The 22,553-nt window shown below is 35.2% G+C and overlaps 1 protein-coding gene across 2 annotated transcripts in view; it reads left to right on the top strand.

Annotated features, from left to right (window-relative positions):
- KLHL13 (kelch like family member 13) overlaps positions 1-22,553 on the top strand; it is a 180,914-nt gene that overhangs the window by 44,773 nt on the left and 113,588 nt on the right. Inside the window, exon 1 of one of the 2 annotated variants that reach the window (XM_068533285.1) lies at positions 15,879-15,939. The exons of the other annotated variant lie outside the window; for it this stretch is intronic. The gene's annotated coding sequence lies outside the window, so the exon portion shown is untranslated. Of the gene's footprint in view, positions 1-15,878; positions 15,940-22,553 lie in introns of those variants that run through there. 2 annotated transcript variants of the gene reach the window in all.

The raw sequence follows: 22,553 nt of genomic DNA, 5'->3' as shown, positions 1-22,553 counted from the left end.
GCTTTACTGAAAGAAATGGTGCTCTAATTTATCCTGTTAAAAAGTGGGAAAAAGTCCCCAAATATTTTCAGTGGTAGTTTTGTGACCAGCATTCATTTTAGGCACCTTGCACTTGATCCAGGAGAGATTCCTGGGTTAGATTCCTGGCTGTTTTGACATTGGACACGTTATTTAATCTCTGGGTCTCAGGGTCCTCATTGGTGAATTTCAGATAATTATGTCTGCCTTCACGGGTATTGAGAATTGCTGGAAATGTACACACTAGTTACTTAGGAGAGTACTTGGCAAGTAGTTGGTTTTTATCAAATGCCCGATAATGTATGGTTAATCCTCCACCATGCTGTGCATCTAGCAACTCTTGATAAGTAATTATAAGTTGAGGAAATAATATCTTCTATCATAATTAAAAACATGCATGCCATTTTTTGCATCATCTCACTTTATTCTCCTGCTTTACAGTACTCATAGCAGCATTAAATTATATTTTTGCTGCTGCCACTGCTTTCACTGCTGTCCTTGTAGTTTATTAGGTGAATGAATGGTCACCATGGAAAAATGTAGGATAAATACTATTATCTGTTTTTACAGATAAGATTGTTGAGGCTTTGAAAGGTAAATGGCCCAAAGTCACACAGCTGGAAATTGGTTCAGCGAGGACTTTGGACTCGTCCTGGAAGCATTGAGTGTAGATCACTTACTGGAAGTGTCTTCCAATGAAAGAGAGCCAGAAATGAACATAGTAAAAGTCAACATGTAAAAAAGTATACATTGGAAGTAAAAATGGATCTTATGGGAAAAGTAAAGATTCTAGGAAGAAGGGCAGTACCAGCACTTTTCCTCTTTTTCCTTATTCCCTAATTGGCCAGTGTGCATTTTTTTCTAAGGATAATTTTGAACTTTGTTGGAATTCAATAAGAGAATTGCTTTTCCTTAGAATCATCAATTTGGTTAATGGCACTACCATCCATCAATCACCCAAGATATAAAAACTTTACTGATAATTTTCACTCCTCTCATCCATCCAATTAGTTAATTAAATCTGTCCACTCTTCCTTACCACTGTTTTGTCCCCAGGCCTCCCTGTCACTCTTTTTAGACCATCACGACAGTTTGCAACCTCTTCTTGCCGTCACCCTCTCCACTTACCTACTGGTTTTCCACACTGTGGTTGGTGCCCCACAGTTCCTCTCGCCTGATTTTGACACTGTCCTCACTGTTTCCCAAGTTTTTTGCACTTACCGCTTTTCTGGTACATTTATCCTGATGTAGAAATCACATGGAAAAGGGAGGATGAGTGATTGATACTTTCCCTTTATTTATTTTCCAGTTTTCAAAATAATGGGCTGGTTCTTTAGCACCTTTCAAAGATGATCACTAATCATTTTTAGCATGATTATGAACCTTGCATTTAAACATATATGATGTGCTTCAATCTCTGTAGTTATTACCCTTATTGATCCTCAAATGATCAATGGAAGCTTATTTATATTGGCTTCAGAGTCCTTTTGACATGCCCTAGGAGTCTTTGATGGGTTCCTTACTTTTCAGTAGAAGATATTCCAGGGTCCTCTTGTACATTTCTGCTGTAGACCCCATCATCAGCCATTTAAAAAATGGAGCCTTTGTTTCTTCTTTTGGAGGGGAATGTTATTTAGATATCACAATATAATTATTAGGAGTATTATTGCTACTAGATGGGTCATTGTTTTAAAGCCTTTCCTGGATACACAACTATAATTTTTCTTTAAGATAAACTATATCATGAGTTCTTATTGATAAAGACAATTCAAACTTAATTAACCTCAATGATATTACATATGTATCCCCTTTCGACAAATACAAAGATTCAGTGATACCTACATAATTGTCATTTTGTTTATCCCACCATATATACACAACGGCCTCAGAATAACAATACAGCACAACCGTCAACAACGTGATTATTGGAAGCAATTTACAATATGTGTGCTTGCATGTGTGCACAGTTGCACTTTTGGGCAGGCCTTCTTTGTCCTTAAAGTATATCCCACTAGAAATCTACACTTGAGTTGTGTTTTAAAGTCACTTGACTTGTTATAAAGCAGAAACTAACACACCATTGTAAAGCAATTATACTCCAATAAAGATGTTAAAAAAATAAATAAATAAGATAAAAAAAATAAAGTCACTTGAATTATAATTTCTGTTTCTGCAGTCATACAACCAAAAGGATACACAGTTTGGGCCATTTATTTAATTTTGCTTTTGATTTTTAATATTGGTTTTTAAATATAATTTTGAATTAGGTATGATGTTTACACAGTTCAAAAGTCAAGTCTACAGAAGAAGACATATTCAAAGAAGTTCAACTATTACCTTCCTCTCCTTCTCATATAGGTAACCATCCCTCATCCTTTCTTAGATAAACAGTAGCACACTGTACACACTGAGGGGTTTTTGTTTGTTTGTTTATTTTTGTTTTGTTTTGCTTTGCTTAGGAATATATTCTGGAGATAACCTTGCAGTAGTATATGGAGATATTCCTCATTCTGTTCTATAGCTGCTTAGTACTCCATTGTGTATATGTACACTAGTTTATTCAGTCAGTCCCTTATTGATGGATATTTGGACTGTTTCTGCTTTTGCAAATAGTGCTGCATTGAATAGCCTTGTGTATATAATAAGAAGATCTTAAGTTGGATCTCTAAGACGATTTCTACCTTAATGAAACTTAAAGACATCCAGCGCAATGTGGTAATGAAAATGTGAAATACCAGGTAGTTAGTTAATTGGCCTTTTCATGGTGATATAGGTTATTGTAATAGCAGATGGTTTGCTCAAGGTTTTTATTCAATTCCCTCACTTGTAATTGGCTATAACTTGCACCTCTCTGCTTCAATGAGATGTTGTGAAGATCACATAGGCTTAACGTAGCAGCAGTGTAAGACTGACACGAACTTATTAAAAACAACGTATTTACATGGCCCCTTGCTGTATCCCTTTTTCCTTTTCCCGCCTTTTTTTTTCTCTCATAATTTCTAAGCACTTTGGTTAAAGCTTTTTTAAGCAAACTGTTTTTTGTCCTTGATAAAGCAGATAAAGGATTAAATACAGGTGCCTCTGTGCTCTTGCCCAGGTGAGTGATGGGAGGTTGGGCCTCTGTACTGGGGGTGGCTATAGGTCTCTCAGCTGGACTGCTGGCCATCTTTCTGTATGAAGTCTAGAGGAAACGAGGCTTTCAAGCATGAGTCCTGAACTTTGAAGGGAGATGGAAGTTCTAAATATAAGCCTTGGTGTTCTGGACACTTGCAATTGAACTTTGTTCTTTCTCTTTTAAATACTAACTGAAACCAAAGCCTTACACCTATCTTTTATTGTTAGTAATATGAAATTCAGGAAAGAAGGGAGAAATATTTTAATTAGAAATATTAGAAAAAAATTTATGTGTGTTTCTGTAAGTAAATATGTAGACAGTTGTAAAAGTTATGTTTTCTAGTCTACTGGGGTAAATGGAGTAGTGGTTGGAAATGGTAAGTAATGAAAATATTTCACAGAGTGAAGTCTTGTTTTTCTTCCAATGATCTTTCTTTCTTCACTCTTATTAAAAAATTCACGAAGCTGTAGTTCATAGGGCAGACTCAAAATCCACAGCCGCCCTCACTGGCCGTCTTCAATTCCCATGGTTTGCCCTACTAGCAATTATTTCCTCAAATTAGGGCTGTCAGATTTAGCAAATAAAAATACAGGATGCTCAGATAATTTGAATTTCAGGTAAACAACAACTAATATTTTTAGTATAAGGAAGTTCCATGCAATATTGTCGACATTTTTATACTACAAATGTACCCACTGTTTGTCTAAAATTTGAGTTCAGCTGGATATCCTATATTTTACCTGTCAACCCTCTTCCAGAACAAGTACATTAGAAGCCTCATTTAACAAGTCAAGGGCCTTTAAGTGATATTAATTGATGCCACCATGCATTGAATTCTCTTGACTAGGGGTCTCTTCACTAGTTGTCCTTCCAGTTTTGCTTGTACTGCTCATGTCATCATGTCAGTGGTTTGGTATGAAACAAACCTCTTTATGCCATTTGTGCTAGTTATTGTGATTACATTACTTAAAATATTACAGTCACCATTCAAATGTGAGTGTGAAAAGAGAGCTGTTTCTAAGAAAAGAGAGTTGAATGTATTGGGGTGACTCTTGAAATTTCAGGGCTCCATTTAAATGCTTAAAATTTAAAAAGCTGTCATTGGGTTATGGGTGAGATAGCTGCAGTGCCCTGCTGAGCCATACAGAAGCTTGAGGAAATTTTTTAAAAAATCAGTAATACTGATGCTATCTTTATTTAAAGTACTGATTTTGTTCATCATGGGTTTTCTGTGTTAATTTAGATTTTTTTAAAAACAGGTTTATTGAGTTTTAATTCACATACCATAGGATCCATTCATTTAAAATGTGCAATTCCTATTTATAATAGCCAAGGCATGGAAACAACCTAAATGTCCATCGACAGATGAATGGATAAAGAAGATGTGGTACATATATACAATGGAGTATTACTCAGCCATAAAAAATAATGAAATAATGCCATTTACAGCAACATGGATGGACCTAGAGATTATCATATTAAGTGAAGTAAGTCACACAAAGACAAGTATCATATGATATCACTTATATGTGGAATCTGAAAAAATGATACAAATGAACTTATTTACAAAACAGAAACAGACTCACAGACATAGAAAACAAACTTATGGTTACCAAAGGGGAGAGGTGGGGGAGGGATGAATTAGGAGTTTGGGATTAGCAGATACAAACTACTATATATAAAATAGATAACCAACAAGGGCCTACTGTATAGCACAGGGAACTATATTCAGTATCTTATAATAAACTATAATGGAAAGTAATCTGAAAAAGAGTATATATGTATACATATATATATAAGTGAATCACTTTGCTGTATACCTGAAACCAACACAACATTGTAAATCAGCTATAATTCAATTTAAAAAATGTGCAATTCCATAATTTTTAGTAAATTCACAGATATGTGCAAATATTACCACAGTCAATTTTGGTATATTTTTATCACCAGAAAAATAAACCCCTGCTCTTTAGATAACTCCCCTCCCACCCCCTATCTCCTTCAGCCCTAAGCAACTACTAATCTACTTCCTGTCTCTATGGTTTGCCCTATTCTGCACATTGCATGTGAATGGAATCATACAAAATGTTACCTTTTTTGACTGGCTTCTTTAAGTTAGTGTAATGTTTTCAGTGGTCATCCATGTTGTAGCATGAATCAGCACTTCATTCCTTTTTGTGGCTGAATGGTATTCCATTATATGGCTATAACACATTTTATTCATTCATGAATTGATGGTCATTGGTGTTGTTTCCTATTTTGGGCTATTTTGAACAGTGCTGCTATGAACATGCATGTAAAAGTTTTTGTTTGATAAGCTGTTTTCAAATCTTTTGGGTATATTCCTAGAAGTGGATGTGCAAGTCATATGGTAATACTATGTTCAACTTATTTAGGAACTGCCAAACTGTATTCCACAGAACTTGCACCATTTTGCAAAAATTCCCACCAACAGTGCACAGGAGTTCCAGTTTCTCCATTCCCTAGCCAACATTCATTAATTACCTGGTTTTGTTTTGTTTTTCCTAATAGCCATCCTAATAGGTGAGAAGTAGTATCTTAATGTGAATTTGATCTGTTTTTTGCTAATGATTAGTGATGTTGAGCATCTTTTCATGTGTTTTTTTGGTCATTTGCATATCTTCTTTACAGAAATGTCTCTTTGTGATCTTTGTTCATTTCTTAATTGAGTTTTTTGTTGTTGTTGAGTTGGAGTTCTGTATATTAATCCCTTGTCAGACATATATTTGCAGATATTTTCCCCCATTCTGTAGGTTGTCTTTTCACTTTTCTTGATAATATACTTTGGTACACAAAAGTTTTTAATTTGATGAAGTTCAAATTATCTATATTTTCTTTCGTTGTTTGTGCTTATGGTGTCATATTTAAGAATTGTTTGCCAAACCTGAGGGCATAAGGATTTACCTGTATGTTTTCTTCTAAGAATTTTATCATTCAGCTCTAACATTTAGGTTTTTGATTCATTTTAGTTATTTTTGTATATTGTATGAAGTAAGGGTCCAACTTCATTCTTTTGCATGTGGCTATCCAGTTGTGCTTAGTACCATTTGTTGAAGGGACTGTCTTTTCCCTACTGAATGATCTTGATACCCTTGTTGTATCAGTTGACCACAGATACATGGCTTTATTTCTGGATTATCAATTCCATTCTATTGATCTCTATGTCTATTCTTGTGCCAGCACCACACTGTTTTGATTATCATTGCTTTGTAGTAAGTTTTGAAATTAGGAAATTTGAGTCTTCCCACTTTGTTCTTGTTTTTCAATATTGTTCTGACTGTGTTAGGCCCCTTGCAATTATATATGAATTTTAGAATCAGCTAGACAGTTTCTACAGAGAAGTCAGTTGAGATTCTGGTAGGGTCTATGTTAAATCTTCAGATCAGTTTGGGGAGCATTGCCATCTTAACATTATTAATTCAATCCATGAACATGGGATGTTTTCCCATTTATTTAGATCTTACTGAACTTTTTTTTTCAGCAGTGTTTTGTAGTTTTCAGGATATAAGTTTTGTGCTTCTTTTGTTAAATTTATTCCAAAGTGTTCTTTCCTTTTGCATGCTATTATTAATGAAATTGTTTTCTTAATTCCATTTTATATTGTTTATTGCAAGTGTATAGAAGTACAATTGATTTCTATATATTGAAATTGTATCCTGTAACCTTGCTGAACTCATTTATTAATTCTAATAGTCTTTTACCCAGTTCCTTAGGATTTTCTATACATAAGTTCATGTCATCTGCTAATAGAGAAAGTTTCATTGCCTCCTTTCCAACCTGGATGCCTTTTATTTTTTTTTCTTGACTAATTGCCCTGGCTACTACTTTGAGCACATTGTTGAATAGAAATAGTAAGAGCAGTTACCCTTGTGTTGTTCTTGATTGTACAGGGCAAGCATCCAATCTTTCACCATTAAGTATTGCATTAAATTAGCACTTATCTTGATTACTGAGTTTTGGGAAAACCCTCAAAATTTTCAGCCTGAGATGTCACTCAGTTCACCTCAGTCCTGGACCTGCAGTTTTAAGATTTGGAGGAAACTGTAAAAACTCCTAAGGATTCTGAATTCATATTGCTGTGCAAGTGGCTTTATCTTCTCTTTCTGTTTTGAAGAAAACAAATCTATAAATCACAGTTCATGTATTCATTGTTTTGGGTGAGGTTAACTTATGGAATAAGATCCAATTAGCAGGCCTGTATACAAAGAAAAAGCCTTGTCTCTAGATCAAATGATAAGGCAAGTCACAAATGATTCTTATTTTAACTTTTTTGATTAATCAACAAACTTCAGGCCTGAATATATCTCATAATATGACTCATACTATGGATATGAAAGATTGTATAAAGTATAGAGCTACCTGCACTTCCCTTCCTTCCTTCTTTCATTTTGTTAAGTTTGCTAAATTTACCTGGTAGGGACCCAGAAAAACTATTATTTTTATCCAGACCTGCATGTTCTGTGTACTCCCTTGAATTCCTTACACGGTAAAAGTTGAGTGACCTAATTAGTAAAGTGGAGATTTATTTTGGAAAAGTTTTTGTCTGGAATGTTGGCTTTCTATGGAGTTCTGATTAGTGAATTGTCATTTAAAGGTTTTTACCATATTTGAAAGTCACTTACTAAAACGAGAGAAAACTCTAGTAAATGGACTGTACTCACTGTGGTCAGACGACCAGGTTTTTATTGTTTTTCATTTAATTGACTCATGTTGATTATGACTGAATGGGGTGTTAAAACAGTATTGTATCTTTTTAAAAGGAAATTCTTTGTCTTTTTAATTTAACATTGAAGAATATGATAAACCTTTAAGAAGACAGATTACAATTAAATACTCACATTTTTTGCTAAGATTGATTGTGGTATATAAATTACAGTGGATCTTAATTAAATAGAGTTCTTAATATAATTAGCTGATCATGTGGGTAGAATTCAATATATTCTTCTTGGTCAAAATAACAAATATATGTGTATAATATGTATTATATAAATTATAATATAAATTATTTAATATATATAAATGAGTAGACTTTTCAAAATCTGTTTGAATTTTTCAAATTTTTCACATAAAAATTTTGTCCAAAATATAGTCAAAAGATAAGCACCTTCTATTCATATTGCCCTAAGTTATTTGGGGGAACGACTGATACTTTTTAAAGAAATGCTATACTGATTTTATCACTGGGAAAGAAATACTTTCATTTCTTTTGCTATTATTTAGATTTTGCTTAGTGTTTAGAGCGTGGACTTCAGATTTCAGCTATATATTGATTTGAAAACTAGACTCCTTCAGCTTAAAGGCCTCTGGTGCAGAGACAATAAAATGATTCATTCTTTATTTTTATAATACTAGAAAAATATAATGTAATAAAACACTGCATTGCATCTAGATTTTTTGAGAGTCTCTTGGAGCTTGATTTTTCCATTATATTGGAGATAAAAGCGTTTTTGTTTTAAGATAGCTTATGAATCTCATTTTGCTTGGATAAACAGCTTTCTGGTAAGGTGATTACTGTAATATAAAAGCACTTAAGAATGTTACCCTTTGGAACATGGAGGACAAATTGAATTTTGGCCTGCTAGCATGAGGATGGGAAATAAACAACCTTCACCTGCTTGCTTAAACTAACCCCAAACTGGAAACTTTAATAGATAAACCCACTTAATTGTCTTCCCCAGTAAAATGCACAATAAGTTTTTGTTTCTCTTCCCTGATTTTCTGTGTAGATTTCATTAAAAAGGTTTTTTTGTAAGCCTTTTTCTTCATCTTCATTGTCTTTCTCCCTCTCTCTCTTTTTTTAATTGAGGTATAAATGACGTATAACATTGTGTTAATTTCAGTTATGCAACATAATGAATCAATATTTGTATATATTGTAAAATGATCACCTCAGTAAGTCTAGTTAACATATGTCACTGTACATAGATACAACTTTTTTTCTTGTGATGGGAACTTTTAAGATTTACTCTCTTAACAAATTCCAAATGCAATACAGTATTATTAACTACAGTCACCTTGCTCTACATTACTTTGTCATTTTCTCTTTTTTAGGTATAATATTTTATTGTACCTAGGGTTTTGAAAATTTTCATTGAAATATAGTTGATTTACAATGTTGTGTTAGTTTCAGGTGTACAGCAAAATGATTCAATTATATATATATATATATGTATGTATTCTTTTTTAGATTCTTTTCTGTTATAGGTTATTACAAGATACTGAGTAGAGTTCCCTGTGCTATACAGTAGATCCTTGTTGGTTATCTATTTTATATACAGTAATGTGTATATTTTAACCCCCAAACTCCTAATTTATCCCTCCTCCCACTTTTCCCCCTTGGTAACCATAAGTTTGTTTTCTGTATCTGTGAGTCTATTTCTGTTTTGTAAATAAGTTCATTTGTATCATTTTTTTTAGATTCCACATATAACGATATCATATGATATTTGTCTTTCTCTGTCTGACTTAGTTCACTTAATATCATAATCTCTAGGTCCATCCATGTTGCTGCAAATGGCATTACTTCATTCCTTTTTAATGGCCGAGTAATATTCCATTGGGTATATGTACCACATCTTCTTTATCCATTCACTTATTGATGGACATTTAGGTTGCTTCCATGTCTTGGCTGTTGTAAATAGTGCTGTAATGAACATTAGGGTGCATGTATCTTTTCAAATTATAGTTTTGTCCAGATATATGTTCAGGAGTGGGATAGCTGGATCATATCGTAACTCTATTTTTAGCTTTTTAAGGAACTTCCATACTGTTCTCCATAGTGGCTGCACCAATTTACATTCCCACCAACAGTATAGGAGGGTTCCCTTCTCTCTACACCCTCTCTGGCGTTTATTGTTTGTGGATTTTTTGATGATAGCTATTTTGACTGGTGCGAGATGATCTCTCATTGTAGTTTTGATTTGCAATTATCTAATAATTAGCGATGTTGAACATCTTTTCATGTGCCTCTTGGCCATCTGTATGTCTTCTTTGGAGAAATGTTGATTTAGGTCTTCTGCCCATTTTTTGATTGGGTTGTTTGTTTTGATGATATTAAGCTGCATGAGCTGTTTGTAAATTTTGTAGGCTAATCCCTTGTCTGTCACATCATTTGCATATATCTTCTCCCAATCTGTGGGTTGTCTTTTCATTTTATTTCTGGTTTCCTTTACTTCGTCATTTTCTTGTTTGTAATTTTTAGTGGAGATACAGGATTCTTCATGGTAAGTAGGACCTGAGAGGTGTCTTATTATCTTTTGAAGGTAAAAATGTGGAATACAGTATGGAGGTTTCTCAAAAAACTAAAAATAGAACTACCATATGATCCAGCAGTTCCACTCCTGGGTATATAGCTGAAAAAAAAAGAAAACACTAATTTGAAAAGATACATGCACCCCAGTGTTCATAACAGCATTATTTATAATAGCCAAGTTATGGAAGCAACCTAAGTGTCCACCAACAGATGAATGGATAAAGAAGATGTGATACACACACACACGCATAATGTGATACTACTTAGCCATAAAAAAAGAATGAAAATTTTGCCATTTGCAACAACATGGATGGACTTGGAGGGTATTTTGCTTAGTGAAATAAGTCAGACAGAAAGACAATTACTGTATGATATCACTTATATGTAGAATCTAAAAAATAAAACAAGCTAGTGAATATAACAAAAAAGAAACATACTCACAGATATAAAGAACAAACTAGTGGTTATCAGTGGGGAGAGGGAAGGGGGTAGGGGAAAGATAGGAGTAGAGGATTAAGAGATTCAAACTACTATGTATAAAATAAAGATGATGCAAGGATATATTGCACAGCACAGGGAATATAGCCAATATTTTATAATAACTATAAATGGAGTATAGCCTTTAAAAATTGTGAATCACTTTGTTGTATACCTGAAACTTATATAATATCAACTATACATCAATACAATTTTTTTTTAAATGTGGAGACAAACAGTAATGAGTCTTTAACATGCTGTGGATTTTCTCTTGGTTTCTGACACACTCACGCACACACACAAATTGAGGTTGAACATCTTTTCTCATGCTTCTTCTCTTTGTTGTTACTCTTCTTCTATGAAAGCCCTGTTCAAATACTTGCCCACTGTGTTGCTCATCTTTATTACTGATTTTTGGGGGAATACTTTATGTATGATGAGCCTTAAACTTTTGCCTGTTGTATTTGTTGCAGGTCTCTCCACTTCCCTTTGTCTTTTAAGTTTGTTATGGTGTGTTGCACCATATAAAATTGTAAATTTTTTTTAACTAACAAACTTACAGACCACTTTTATTTTCTTTATGGCTTCTGTGTTTTGTGTTGGCCCTTAGAAAGATTTTATTTATGTCATATTAAAAAGATATTCTCTCCCATTCAGTAGGTTACCTTTCTGTTTTCTTGATAGTTTCCTTTGCTGTGCAAAAGCTTTTAAGTTTGATTAGGTCCCATTTGTTTATTTTTGCTTTTGTTTCCCCTATCCGTGGAGACAGATCCAAAAACATATCTCTAAGACCAAGGTCAAAGAGTCTACTGCCTTTGCTTTCTTCTAGGAGTTTTATGGTTTAATATCCAAAATGTATAAAGAACTTATACAGCTCAATTTAAAAAAACAAATAACTTGATTAAAAAATGGCAGAGGACTTGAATAGGCATTTTTCCAAAGGAGACATACAGACTGCCAACAGGCACATGAAAAGATGCTCAGCATCACTAATCATCAGGGAAATGCAAATCAAAACCACAGTGAGATAGCACATTACACCTTTTAGGATGGCTATGGTCAAAACAACAAGAAATAATAAGTGTTGGCAAGGATGTGGAGAAAAGGGAAGCCTTGTGTACTATTGCTGGGAATTAAATTGGTGCAGCCACAGTGGAAAACACTATGGAGGTTCTTCAAAAAATTGAAAGTAGAACTACCATATGATCCAGCAACTCCATTCCTGGGCATTTATCCAAAGAAAATGAAAATACTAATTTGAAAAGATATATGCACCCCAATGTTCATAGCAGCACTATTCACAATAGCCAAGATATGGAAGCACCCTAAATGTGCATCAACAGATGAATGAATAAAGAAGACTTGGTGTATATACACAATGGAATATTACTCAGTCATAGAAAAAGAATGAAATTTTGCAATTTGTGACAACATGGGTAGACCTGGAGGGTACTGTGCCTAGTGAAATAAGCCGGGCAGAGAAAGTCCAATGCAGTATGTTTTCACTTATATGTGGAATCTAAAAAATAAAACAAATGAAGAAATATAACAAAACAGAAGCAGACTCACAGATACAGAGAACAAACTAGTGGTTACCCGAGGGCAGGGGGTGGCGGGAGGAGCAAAATAGGTGAAGGGGATTAAGAGGTACAAACTACTAAGTATAAAATAAATGCTGCAAGGATGTAATGTACAGCACAGGGAATATCGTTATTTTTGTATGGAGTGTATTCTATAAAAATATCAAATTACGGTCTTGCACACCTGAAACTAATATAATATTGTATATTAACTATACTTCAATTAAAAACAAAAAAGAAAATGAAATACATTTATTGTAATTTGAAAATGTGAACAGTAAACAGGAAAAAAATCTCCTTTATATTCTACTACTTTTATAATTTTATTTTTTCATATTTAGGTATTTAATCCATCTGGGATGTATATGTATGGTGTAGATAGAATTTCAGTTTTTTCCCACTCATGTATCCAGCTTCCTCAAACCTCTTTATTGAGAAGTTCATCTTTTTTTGCTAATGATTACAACTACCACATTCACCATAGTTAATAACCATATTTATTTTGATCTGTTTTTGGATTCTGTTCTGTTGATCCTTCTGTCTGTTCCCATAGCAGTACCACACTGTTATTGTTACTGTACATTAGTAATACATCAAGTGGGAGTTGCTTCCCCCCTTATTTAAAAAAATATTTGGGCCATTTTTGTGTGTTCACTTCTTCCATTGAACTATAGATTCAACATGCAAAATATCCATGCTCCTCCACAAAGAAATTCTGACCCTTTGTTAATTTGGTTGGAATTGCATTGCATTTCTATATGAATTTTGAGGACAATTTCTGTTCTTCAATATTGTGTGTGTGTGTGTGGGGGGGGGGGGAGGTCTCTGTGTCCATGTATTCATTTATTCAGGTCCTTTATTATTTTATGAACTTCAGTAAAATTTTAGTTTTATAAGTCTTCACATTCCTTTTTAAGTTTATTCCTAGTTATTTTTCAAATTTGGTTGGCATATAAGACGTCTGTGTCTTCGTGGAACTGATATTCTTGTAGTGGGCATCTTACTGTGTTAGTTTTCCAGTTAATTCTTCTGGACTTTTTATAAACAATTTCATGTTATCTGTAAATCTTCGTTCTTAGGGTGTCATCCGTGGTCTAGCAGCAGCAGCATCCTTTTTGAACTTCTTAGAAAAGCAAATTCTCTGGACCCATCCCTCATCAACTGACTGAGAAACTTGGCCCGTGGGCCTGGGCAATCTGTGTTCATCTTGCTCTCCAGAGAACTCTGATACATAGTCAAGTTTGAGGACCACTGATGTAAATAATAATTTTTATTTTTTCTCGTCCATATTTTCATTTCTCACCTCTTTTTTCTTGCAAAATGTGTATGTAACAGAGTTCACACTCTGTTATATAGAATGGATTATGTATTATATATAATAGAATGGACTGAAGAGCCTGAGACAAATTGCTAACTTTCCAGAGTGAGACTGGGGAGGGGAATGATGAGGAATTAACTCTTCCTTAACCAGGTAAATGGTGGTGGGGGGGGTGAACTTCACCTCAGACAGAGGTTTTTTTTTTTTTTTTTTTTTTATTAATTAATTAATTAATTAATTTATTTATTTATTTTTGGCTCTGTTGGGTTTTCGTTTCTGCGCGAGGGCTTCCTCTAGTTGCGGCAAGTGGGGGCCACTCTTCATCGCGGTGCGCGGGCCTCTCCCGTCGCGGAGCACAGGCTCCAGATGCGCAGGCTCAGCAATTGTGGCTCACGGGCCCAGCTGCTCCGCAGCATGTGGGATCTTCCCAGACCAGGGCTCGAACCCGTGTCCCCTGCATTGGCAGGCAGATTCTCAACCACTGCGCCACCGGGGAAGCCCAGACAGAGGTTTTTTGAGCGAGAGATATTAGATACATAATTTAGGTTAAGGATTTTGGTGGGTGGCAGAGGGAGACATACTATAATGTCACTCCTATAGATAGGAGTTGTAAACGTGAAGTTGCAAGAAATGAAGCCAGCTAAGTTTGGCTATTGACACTTAATAAATGTTAGTTAGATGAAGTTTGGCCCTTATTATATGAGGACGGTAACTATTAGAAAATCAGATAGAATTGCATTAATACAAAGGTGATAACTTCAACATTGGTAAAAAGACGAATGACACCATTAACCAACAGTATATCCCAAAGGCATTCCTAAAGCCTGCTATGAGTGTCAACATGAAAAGGGACTTCCAGTGGATCATATCAAAGAAGGAAGGAGTGGTATTATTGCAAAAAGCAGTGGAACTGCATGGTGTATACCTGTATCGATAAAGAGCAAGAAGGCAGTGACCACATGGGGCAGGTTGCCCCCCTGACTGTAGCAAGAAAAGTGAAATTATTGAGAAGAGTGGGTCAGTCACCTTGGCATATGGCCTGGGGAAGGAAGAAACTTATGGAACATATAGGGATCCAGTCTCTTTGGTCAGAGGAAGGCAGCCAGGCTGATCTCTTACATAAAAGGTGTGTTCTGAAATCAGCTGTCACTGCAACCGTTTGTACAGTGCAACTGTTATCCTTCATAGCATTGCACATTTTGTCAGGGGTGCATATGTGGGAACATTCTACATAGTCCTAGCTGGTTTTAGATTTTTCTACATTTTGCAGTTTTTCGATTTTGTAGTGTTTAGCACTTTTCACTGATATTTTCTGTCAGCTTTCTTTTCTCATCACTGTATTTATCAGAATTTTAGTTGAAGACAAATGAGTACAGAAACGCTTAAAATTTCTTTTATATAACATCGGCTTAGTTCATAAGCAGGGCTTTCCTTACATGGTGTGAAATTGGTTAGGCATATCTCAAATCTCATTATTTTTAAAGCTGTTGGTTCTTAGATAGGGTAGGAAAGTGAGACTGTGGGTTTTAATTAAATGCTAAGTCATAAACTAGAATCTCTATTTGAAATATTATCGAACTATATGACAGGTGATTGAGAATTACTAGATTTGTGAATTACTTAAAAATTCTTAAGAGTAAAATTGGTTGAACTTAGGCAAGGTATCTCAGCCATCAGAAACAGTCTTGTCGGTTTTATTTCTTGTGATCTAAGTAGAATATTTTAAAGGCAAAACGACAATTAGGTCTTTGTCAGGTGTGTGCTCTGAGTAACGACTAGTTTCCCTTTTATTCATCAGAGTCTTTATGGCCATGGAGAACTGTGTCTTTTTAATTACATTGTGTGTCTGGGTATATATTTGTCCTTTCTTTTTTTTCTTAAATGCTGGCATTTGTCTTGTCTGCTTTATCTACACAGTCCCTACTTTAGGACAGAGATAATATATTGTACATTTTTATTTCTTTTTTATTAAAATATTTCAAGCATAGGGAAAAGTACAGAGACCAATATAACAAACACTTATATAACCCCCATTTAGCTATGTAATACCTTAACATTTTGCCATTTTTGTTTCAGATCCTTAGCAAAATGCTAGATACAGGCGCAGCTCCTTGGCGTATCTCTCCCCAGTTGCATTCCTCTCCCTTCCTCTCTGGAGGTAACGACTATGCCAAATTTTCTCATCGTTCCTATGAATATTTTTATGCTTTTCCTACATATGTACGTATGTGTCTATATATCAATCTGGTATTATCCTATGTGCTTTTGAAATTTATTCCATAGTATTGTACTACTTTTAGTTTACATTTTTTTACTGAAGTATAGTTGACTCACGTTGTTATGTTAGTTTCAAGTGTACAGCAAAGTGATTCAGTTATACATATACACACACGCACACACACATATATATATATATTCTTTTTCAGATTCTTTCCCCTTATAGCTTATTACAAAATATTGACTATAGTTTCTGGTGCGATACAGTAGGACCTTGTTGGTTATCTATTTTACATACCGTAGTGTGTATCTGTTAACCCCAAACTCCTAATTTATCCCTCCCTCCCCGTTCCCCTTTGGTAACCATAAGTTTGTTTTCTATGTCTGTGGGTCTATTTTTGTTTTGTATATAAGTTCATTAGTATCATTTCTTTTTAGATTCCACACATAAGTGATATCATATGATATTTGTCTTTCTCTGTCTGGCTTACTTCACTTAGTATGATAATCTCTAGGTCCATCCATATTGCTGCAAATGGCATTATTTCATTCTTTTTTATGGCTGAGTAGTATTCCATTGTGTATGGATGTGTGTGTGTGTGTGTGTGTGTATACATATATACACACACACACACATCACGTCTTTATCCATTCATCTGTCAATGGACATTTAGGTTGCTTCCACATATGTCTTGGCTATTGTAAATAGTGCTGCTTTGAACATGGGGGTGCATGTATATTTTTGTATTATGGTTTTCTCTAGATATATGCCCAGGAGTGGGATTGCAGGATCATATGGTAGCTCTATTTTTAGTTTTTTAAGGAACCTCCATACTGCTCTCCATAGTGGCTGCACCAACTTAATGTTCCCACCAACAGTGTAGAAGGGTTCCCTTTTCTCCACACCGTCTCCAGCATTTATTATTTGTAGACTTTTGATGATGGCCATTCTGACCGGTGTGAGGTGATACCTCATTGTAGTTTTGATTTGCATTTCTCTAATAATTAGTGATGTTGAGCATCTTTTCATGTGCCTTTTGGCCATCTGTATATCTTCTTTGGAGAAATGTCTATTTAGGTCTTCTGCCCATTTTTTGATTGAGTTGTTTGTGATTTTTTGATAGTGAACTGTATGAGCTGTTTGTATATTTTGGAGATTAATCCCTCATTGTTTGCATCGTTTGCAAATATTTTCTCACATTCTATAGGTTTTCTTTTTGTTTTGTTTATGGTTTCCTTTGCTGTGCAAAAGCTTTGAAGTTTCATTAGGTCCCACTTGTTTATTTTTGTTTTTATTTCCATTACTCTAGGAGGTGGAACAAAAAAGATCTTGCTGTGATTTATGTCAAAGAGTGTTCTTCCTATGTTTTCCTCTAAGAGTTTTATAGTGTCCAGTCTTACATTTAGGTCTCTAATCCATTTTGAGTTTATTTTTGTGTGTGGTGTTAGGGAGTATTCTAATTTCATTCTTTTACATGTAGCTGTCCAGTTTTCCCAGCACCACTTATTGAAGAGACTGTCTTTTCTCCATTGTATATCTTTGCCTCCTTTGTCATAGATTAGTTGACCATAGGTGCGTGGGTTTATCTCTGGGCTTTCTATCTTGTTCCATTGATCTATGTTTCTGTTTTTGTGCCAGTACCATATTGTCTTGATGACTGTAGCTTTGTAGTAGAGTCTGAAGTCAGGGAGTCTGATTCCTCCAGCTCTGTTTTTTTCCCTCAAGACTGCTTTGGCTATTCGGGGTCTTTTGTGTCTCCATGCAAATTTTAAGATGATTTGTTCTAGTTCTGTAAAAAATGCCATTGGTAATTTGATAGGGATTGCATTGAATCTGTAGATTGCTTTGGGTAGTATAGTCATTTTCACAATATTGATTCTTCCAATCCAAGAACATGGTATATCTCTCCATCCGTTGGTATCATCTTTAATTTCTTTCACCAGTGTCTTATAGTTTTCTGCATATGGGTCTTTTGTCTCCCTAGGTAGGCTTATTCCTAGGTATTTTATTCTTTTTGTTGCAGTGGTATATGGGAGTGTCTCCATAATTTCTCTTTCAGATTTTTCATCGTTAGTGTATAGGAATGCAAGAGATTTCTGTGCATTAATTTTGTATCCTGCTACTTTACCAAATTCGTTGATTAACCTTAGTAGTTTTCTGGTGGCATTTTTAGGATTCTCTATGTATAGTATCATGTCATCTGCAAACAGTGACAGTTTTACTTCTTCTTTTCCAATTTGTATTCCTTTTATTTCTTTTTCTTCTCTGATTGCTGTGGCTAGGACTTCCAAAACTATGTTGAATAATAGTGGTGAGAGTGGACATCCTTTTCTCGTTCCTGATCTTAGAGGAAATGCTTTCAGTTTTTCACCATTGAGAATGATGTTTGCTGTGGGTTTGTCGTATATGGCCTTTATTATGTTGAGGTAGGTTCCCTCTATGCCCACTTTCTGGAGAGTTTTTATCATAAAAGGGTGTTGAATTTTGTCAAAAGCTTTTCCTGCATCTATTGAGATGATCATATGGTTTTTATTCTTCAATTTGTTAATATGGTGTATCACATTGATTGATTTGCGTATATTGAAGAATCCTTGCATCCCTGGGATAAATCCCACTTGATCGTGGTGTATGATCCTTTTAATGTGCTGTTGGATTCTGTTTGCTAGTATTTTGTTGAGGATTTTTGCATCTATATTCATCAGTGATATTGGTCTGTAATTTTCTTTTTTTGTACTATCTTTGTCCGGTTTTGGTATCAGGGTGATGGTGGCCTCATAGAATGAGTTTGGGAGTGTTCCTTCGTCTGCAATTTTTTGGAAGAGTTTGAGAAGGATGGGTGTTAGCTCTTCTCTAAATGTTTGATAGAATTCACCTGAGAAGCCATCTGATCCTGGACTTTTGTTTGTTGGAAGATTTTTAATCACAGTTTCAATTTCATTACTTGTGATTGGTCTGTTCATATTTTCTGTTTCTTCCTGGTTCAGTCTTGGAAGGTTATACCTTTCTAAGAATTTGTCCATTTCTTCCAGGTTGTCCATTTTACTGGCATAGAGTTGCTTGTAGTAGTCTCTTAGGATGCTTTGTATTTCTGCGGTGTCTGTTGTAACTTCTCCTTTTTCATTTCTAATTTTATTGATTTGAGTCCTCTCCCTCTTTTTCTTAATGAGTCTGGCTAATGGTTTATCCATTTTGTTTATCTTCTCAAAGAACCAGCTTTTAGTTTTATTGATCTGTGCTCTTGTTCTCTTTGTTTCTATTTCATTTATTTCCGCTCTGATCTTTATGATTTCTTTCCTTCTGCTAACTTTGGGTTTTGTTTGTTCTTCTTTCTCTAGTTCCTTTAGATGTAAGGTTAGATTGTTTACTTGAGATTTTTCTTGTTTCTTGAGGTAGGCTTGTATAGCTATAAACTTCCCTCTTAGAACTGCTTTTGCTGCATCCCATAGGTTTTGTATTGTCGTGTTTTCATTGTCATTTGTCTCTAGGTATTTTTTGATTTCCTCTTTGATTTCTTCAGTGATCTCTTGGTTATTTAGTAACGTATTGTTTAGCCTCCATGTGTTTGTGTTTTTTACGTTTTTTCCCCTGTAATTCATTTCTAATCTCATAGCGTTGTGGTCAGAAAAGATGCTTGATATGATTTCAATTTTCTTAAATTTACTGAGGCTTGATTTGTGACCCAAGATGTGATCTATCCTGGAGAATGTTCCATGCGCACTTGAGAAGAACGTGTAATCTGCTGTTTTTGGATGGCATGTCCTATAAATATCAATTAAATCTATCTGGTCTATTGTGTCATTTAAAGCTTCTGTTTCCTTATTTATTTTCATTTTGGATGATGATCTGTCCATTGGTGTAAGTGAGGTGTTAAAGTCCCCCACTATGATTGTGTTACTGTCGATTTCCTCTTTTATAGCTGTTAGCAGTTGCCGTATGTATTGAGGTGCTCCTATGTTGGGTGCATATATATTTATAGTTGCTATATCTTCTTCTTGGATTGATCCCTTGATCATTATGTAGTGTCCTTCCTTGTCTCTTGTAACATTCTTTATTTTAAAGTCTATTTTATCTGATATGAGTATAGCTACTCCAGCTTTCTTTTGATTTCCATTTGCATGGAATATCTTTTTCCATCCCCTCACTTTCAGTCTGTATGTGTCCCTAGGTCTGAAGTGGGTCTCTTGTAGACAGCATATATATGGGTCTTGGTTTTGTATCCATTCAGCAAGACTGTGTCTTTTGGTTGGAGCATTTAATCCATTCACGTTTAAGGTAATTATCGATATGTATGTTCCTCTGACCATTTTCTTAATTGTTTTGGGTTTGTTTTTGTAGGTCCTTTTCTTCTCTTGTGTTTCCCACTTATAGAAGTTCCTTTAGCATTTGTTGTAGAGCTGGTTTGGTGGTGCTGAATTCTCTTAGCTTTTGCTTGTCTGTAAAGCTTTTGATTTCTCCATCGAATCTAAATGAGATCCTTGCTGGGTAGAGTAATCTTGGTTGTAGGTTCTTCCCTTTCATCACTTTAAGTATATCATGCCACTCCCTTCTGGCTTGTAGAGTTTCTGCTGAGAAATCAGCTGTTAACCTTATGGGAGTTCCCTTGTATGTTATTTGTCGTTTTTCCCTTGCTGCTTTCAATAATTTTTCTTTGGCTTTAATTTTTGCCAATTTGATCACTGTGTGTCTCGGCGTGTTTCTCCTTGGGTTTATCCTGTATGGGACTCTCTGTGCTTCCTGCACTTGGGTGGCTATTTCCTTTCCCATGTTAGGGAAGTTTTTGACTATAATCTCTTCAAATATTTTCTCTGGTCCTTTCTCTCTCTCTTCTCCTTCTGGGACCCCTATGATGCGAATGTTGTTGCGTTTAATGTTGTCCCAGAGGTCTCTTAGGCTGTCTTCATTTCTTTTCATTGTTTTTTGTTTATTCTGTTCCGCAGCAGTGAATTCCACCATTCTGTCTTCCAGGTCACTTATCCGTTCTTCTGCCTCAGTTATTCTGCTATTGATTCCTTCTAGTGTAGTTTTCATTTCAGTTATTGTATTGTTCATCTCTATTTGTTTGTTCTTTAATTCTTCTAGGTCTTTGTTAAACATTTCTTGCATCTTCTTGATCTTTGCCTCCATTCTTATTCCGAAGTCCTGGATCATCTTCATTATCATTATTCTGAATTCTTTTTCTGGAACGTTGCCTATCTCCACTTCATTTAGTTGGTTTTCTGGGGTTTTGTCTTGTTCCTTTCTCTGGTACATAGCCCTCTGCCTTTTCATCTTGTCTATCTTTCTGTGAATGTGGTTTTTGTTCTACAGGCTGCAGGATTGTAGTTTTTCTTGCTTCTGCTGTCTGCCCTCTGGTGGTTGAGGCTATCTAAGAGGCTTGATGGGAGGGTCTGGTGGTGGGTAGAACTCACCATTGTTGTTTTTGTTTTCAGTGTTTTTCCTTCTTTCTATACCCTACCTCACTTGATATCATCACCATTTCCCCCTGTTACTTAAATAGATTTTGTCTTTGATATGTCTCCTTATCCCTTTAAAATCTGTCAGTGATCTGTCATAAGTCCTAGTTCTTCCTGCCTGCCCTCATAGTCCTTGTCTATGCTCTCATTTCATGCCTTGATTTTGGAAGTAGTTTCTTATCGGTCTCCATACTTCTGGTCTCTCTCTCTCTGATCCACCACCACATTGCAGGCAGTGTTAATTTTCTAATACGTATGTTTGATCATACAAACTCCATGGTTAAAAATGGTTGGTTTCATTTATATCCTGCATAAGTTGATCACATGCACTTACTTCGTCTCTCTTCCTGACTCCGTTAAAATGAGAGTAAAGAAATGGAAAAATTCAAAAGGGCAAAGAGAACAGGAATGGAAACACTGACAGATGTAAGGTTGGAACTGTTTTTTTACTTAGAGCAAAGGAAGTTACAACTCCAATATCTTCCCCTACATGAACTTTCGAGAGAAACCAACTCATTCTTCCCATAGAATTCCTAATATTTCAAGACTTGGAGGCACCTGGTCTGTAGAAGGCAGGAATGAGTAATGAGATTGAAAGCATGGGCTGTTCTTTGAAAGTCTAAAATAAGTCGCTGAAGTCTCCTGTACCATCACCCCCTCTCTGCTCCTCTGGAGACCAGAGGTTTATTATGTGGAGAATTTGACAGGAGAGCCCCAGACTCAGAGATCCAGGTGCAGCAAGTGGATTGCTTAAAACGATGGGATTACGTGAAAGTTTGCATACCTAATTTTGGGACCTGTATGTTCTACCCTAGATGCAGTTGGTAAAAAGTTTCATGAATTAATTATTTTCACATTCCCAGATTCGTAATAGTAATCTAGATATAGCTGGTTTTCTCTTGGCACGTCTTCTAAAAAAGCACGTAGCCTAAACAAAATTAAAATTTCTCAACCTCTCAAAATTCTCTCACTGGTTAAACATTTTTAGAAAAGGTAAGTCAAAAGTCAGTTGATTTTGAGATGCTTAAAAAATTTATTTTGTTTAGGCTACTCAGTTTCTTTACTTGTAATAACAGGATTATAAGCAGAGAAATGCGATTG

This window comes from Eschrichtius robustus, chromosome X (genome assembly GCF_028021215.1).
Source record: "Eschrichtius robustus isolate mEscRob2 chromosome X, mEscRob2.pri, whole genome shotgun sequence".
In the NCBI taxonomy this organism is placed as follows: domain Eukaryota; kingdom Metazoa; phylum Chordata; class Mammalia; order Artiodactyla; family Eschrichtiidae; genus Eschrichtius; species Eschrichtius robustus.
This window is presented reverse-complemented; position numbering and strand designations above follow the sequence as displayed.